Source organism: Rattus norvegicus, chromosome 6 (genome assembly GCF_036323735.1).
Source record: "Rattus norvegicus strain BN/NHsdMcwi chromosome 6, GRCr8, whole genome shotgun sequence".
Classification (NCBI taxonomy): Eukaryota; Metazoa; Chordata; class Mammalia; order Rodentia; family Muridae; genus Rattus; species Rattus norvegicus.
Genome location: NC_086024.1, coordinates 130,579,053 through 130,584,030, shown reverse-complemented (window position 1 = coordinate 130,584,030; position 4,978 = coordinate 130,579,053).

The window sequence follows — 4,978 nt, the reverse complement described above, 5'->3', positions numbered from 1 at the left end:
GGACCTCTTTCCCATGGCCAATCTGGATTCCAAGACTTCGGGAAAAGTATACCAACATCAGCTCCTGTATCCGCCAAACTTTCGTCAACGCCATTCCTTTGTACCATTAATCTGGGCCTCTGATCATTGACCCCTGTTTGCCAGAACCCACGTTTTCCAGTGTTCCCAAAAGCCTGTCCTTTCTACCTGTGCAGCCTTGCCCTCGATGTAAGGAAACAACAGTTTAGCAATTCTATCCCCTGCATCAACTAGCATCTCCTTCTTCACTTATGTCATACGTTTTATTTCTTCCTTGCCTTCCCCATCTCCTACACCTGGACGCACAATAAATCCTTGAGAAGCGAATCCACTTCTTCCCAAGGTTAGTCCCACTGTCCCTGAAGGTAAGGGACCATCCACACCGGTGGGCAACTTGTAACACATGACACACCTCAGTGCTCAGGAGACAGACACCCTAGAAGGTGATAACCATGGTGACCTTCAGGCCCAAGCCTCTTCTTGTGCCTTGGAACACACTTCACAAAGCTGCTGTCATAGTTCGAGGAACAAGAAACTTAGCTATCTTTAAGAATGAAAAACTAAACGCAATTAAAAAGGGGGAGGGGGTGGCGATCAAATGTCATTAAACTTCAGAGGAAGCGTTTCGCACACTGACAAACGAGAAATAGCAAAGCGGGTGTTCTCGTTATGTTTCCAGAGGGACAGTGTACAGTGAAGGCGGAGGCGTCATCAAGATATGGAGTGCTGTATGAACCGGGTAGCTGGGACAGGGGATGCCTGTTCTTTGGGGGCGGGGAGAGCCACAGAAGAACACTTTAGAAGCCCTACTTAATTTTGAAAGAAAAAGGGAAATTATTTGCGATTTCAATCTTAGCTGTGGCACGGGCCTGTACCACCAACAAGGCAAGGGAAATTAGTTGCCATGGCAACCTCAGGTTGCATCATTAAGAATTTTTTAAATGTTGAGAGTTGGGAGGCCAGGGTTTAAACACTGAAGGAAGAAGGGGAGAAGAAAGGGGTGAAGCAGGGAGGAGGGCGAAGCTAAGAGGCAGAGAAATGAGCCAGGGACAAGTGACAAAAGAAAACAACTGAGGGGGGAGGATGGCTCAGTGGGTGGGGGGAGGTGCTAGCTGTGAAAGCAAGACCTGTGTTCAAATTCTCGGGTTCCATGTAAAAGTCGTGTAAGCCCTGAGTTGAACAGAGACAGTTGGATCCCCAGGGCTTGCTGGCCAGACAGCCTGCTTCAAGTTCAGCAACAGACCCGGTCTCAAAAAGATAAACTGTCAGAGGGGGAAAGACTCCTAATGTTCACTGACCTCGCATGGAGGCTCGCAGTTGCTCATGCTGGCCCACCTGTGTGTGCCATACACAACACACACAAAACACACACACACATATAACACACACATACCACACACACACAAAACACACAACACACACACACAACACACACATACCACACACACACAAAACACACAACACACACATACCACACACACACACACAAAACACACAACACACACAACACACATGTGCACACACATGCACACCTGAAAAGGAAGGAGAGGAGGAGGAGGAAATAATTCAGGGTCTTGGGAGCAGCAGGCAGTTCACCCCGACTTGAGCTGCTCTTTACCTTGTGTCCTAATTTGAGCATCCCTCCCCCCTCTTTTTCTATAAAGGAAAAAAAATCTTCAGAAAGATGAAGGTTACAAGGAATAAACTTCATTTGTTTTGTTTTCTGAAAGTATTGAGCAGATCCTTCAATTTCATGTTCTGTTTACAGAATTCTTAACCTGAGTTCACCCACCAGACAAGAAATTAAAAAATCAAACTTTGTAATCAACAGGCAACTTCTCAAAATTCTCCTGTGGGCCTTCACGTGCAGGAGCAATAATGAGGTGCTCTTAGAGACGGTGCCATGTGCACCCCAGGAAAGCATAGTCAAAGAACTGCAATGACAGTGTTAACTCTCACTTTAGCATTATGTGTGTGTTCATGTGTATATGTATGTATCTGTGCATATGTGTGCACATGTGTGTATACATATATGCCCATGTGTATGTACATATATATGTGTGTGCATGTATGTGTGCATGAGTGTATGTGTATGTGTGTGTATATATATACACATGTATGTGCATGTGTATATATGTGTATATGTGTGTATTTATGTATGTGTGCCTGATTGTGTATATATTTGTGCGTGTGTGTGTATATATGTATGTGCATGTGTTTGCATGTGTTTATATACCTATGTGCATGTGTGTGTGTGCATGTGTGTATATATGCATGTGTGTCTGAATGTGTGAATGTCTGAATGTGTGAATATGTTTATGCATGTGTGTGCATGTGTGTATATATGTGTGTGCATATGTTTGTTTGTGTGTGTGTGTGCATGAGCATATGTGTATACATACCTTCATACGGAAGGAAAAGGGAATGTCGATAACCAGTAAGATCATTATGCTTACCTGGGAAAGATCTAGAAAAACCTCCACTTTCAACTTTGAAGCATACAGACTGCCCCAGAAGTCCCCACTCTTCCTCATGTGAGTCCCTGTGCGAGACCTTGCTTGCACTTGTGGCTGATCTTGAAAGAAGAGCAGCTCCATTCTTCCCATGGAAAGTCATCAAATGCACCCATATGTCAGAATGGTATGGAGCTTGGGAACCAAATACCCAGTGGCTACTTCTGTGCACAGCATTTCTGGAGCTCCAAGAGCCCTAGGCTGGGCCCCACTTTTATTCTACTTCCTCTGTAACAAGTAGACAGCACTTGTTGGCCCTGTGCAAACCCTATATCAGTTCTTGAGGCCATTTCTTCCCAGGAAGGTGAGGACAGTGCCTTCCTCTTGAAGCTGGTAAGAGGATCAAACAAGTCAGGTGCAGCAAGAAACTCAAGCCTCTCCAATTCCTGCTTGGTATCCTCCTGTGAGGCCTCTGGTGGGGAAGTCAGAGAATATCCTGAGACAGCTAACCCACGAGAGGTCTGAAGGGCTCTGTGTATGTATGGAAAGAAGAGAGGGATGTCGTCAGGGGAAGGGGCTTGATACAGGCTGTGCACTCCACAGACAGGAAGTGTTTGCCCAGATACACAAAGGCGACATGATAAGGAGAGACACAGCTGGGAGGGAGAACAGGTTCCCATGGGGTCCTAAGGGCCTTGAATGTCAGGATTAGGAGCTGAGACTCTTGTCTTTCAGACTCTCACAAGGGTTTTTTGGGCTGGGGAATGAACACGGAAGCTGTATGCACAGGGACCGTTAAGAAGGCAGCCCAATATGTAGTATAGCTTAGAGATTGCCATTTCCCGGAGAGATTCAAACTTAAGATTTATCCTTCCTAGCCCAGGCAAATGAAGTCGCCTGTAAGGAAGATCCCATCAACTATAAAATATATGGAATTATTGGATTATTTATTATAATAATCATGCTTACACAGGTAAGACTTAGACCTCTCTCTCAAGTTCATTTCCATGTTTCAATCACTTAGCAGCACCCCAGTCCCCAGGTTGTGTATTGACTTCCCTGGGCTGTAATCACAGACTGCATATGGTTGGGTAGGATAGAAGTATACACTAAAGTCCTGCTTCTCCTTCCTAGGGGAGTCAATTCTGGTGTGACACACACCATGGCTTTATAATGTCACACATCAAAGGACTGAACTACATCCAAAAAAGAACATTTCCTACCAATGTGGCCAGTACACAGCCTTCACACAGCTTTGGCCCAGAAGAGGCCATGCCCAGAGGCAGCCAGTCATGGCATCCCACTGTGCCAGCCATTATAATGAAGATGGTCTGGTCAGGGTGAGGTAAAGATGTCATAAGACCAGAAGAAGGGACAAAGGGGACATTAAGGGTAAGTTCACTGAAGTCAAGAGCTAATATCTCTTATAAGTTGTAAAAGATGTCACCCACAGCTGTGCCTTAATTGAAACTAAAAATTCTGAAATTCAACATTACGTTTTCTTACCGTCAACACAATATAGTTTCCGATGACAGCTGTTCCTGGTCCTGGGACATCTTCCAAGGCTCCCCAGAAGGTGATGTTGTTTGGGAAGGCTGTGGGACCATCAAGGCATGCCTGGTACAGTGGGCCTCTGAGGTTAATCTCTTTGTTTCTTTCTTTTTTGAATAAAGATTTTTATTTATTGCATATATGAGTACACCGTCACTGTCTTCAGACACAACAGAAGAGGGCATCAGATCTCATTACAGATGGTTGTGAGCCACCATGTGGTTGCTGGGAATTGAACTCAGGACCTCTGGAAGAGCAGTCAGTGCTCTTAACTACTGAGCCATCCCTCCAGCCCAAGCTCTTTTTTTCTTGTGTGCTGCTGATAGCCCACACCACAGGCCAAGCTGTTGCAGCCACACAAGGACAATGTCTTGGCCTGTGCAGACTGGGCTATGGAAGCTTTATGGTGAAACCAAGACATCGAATCATCAGCTTCAGTTAGTTCCGGCTCAGCACCTAGGTGACCCGAGCAATGGAAAACCTTTCTGAGCCGAAGTTTCGGTTTCCCAATCTGCAAAAATAAAACAATGTTTTCTACCATGTGTGTGCAGTTGTGTATATATGTATGTGCGCGTGTATATGTGTGTATGTGTGCATGTGTGTATTACACATGTGTGTCTGAATGTGTGTTCTGCCTAGTCAACAAAGAAGAAAGGCTTGAAGCGTCCTCCATTGTGAGAAGAGCAGCGTGGGCTCTTATATCAAGTTGACTGTCCATTGCTGTCACAAAGTGCTTGAAGCTGAGAATTTGATCGTGAAAAACATTCTATGTAGCTCAGCTTTGAAGCCTGAAAATCCAACACTGAGCAGCCCCATCAAATTCCACCTCTGTCAGGAGTCCGCCCAGTGCACCGTGTCACTCAAAGGATGATAGTACCATGATGAGAGAACGTGTTAGAGGAAAAGGTCACACGGAAAGGTTCAGTGCTGGAGAGATGGAGAGATAGCCCTGCTCC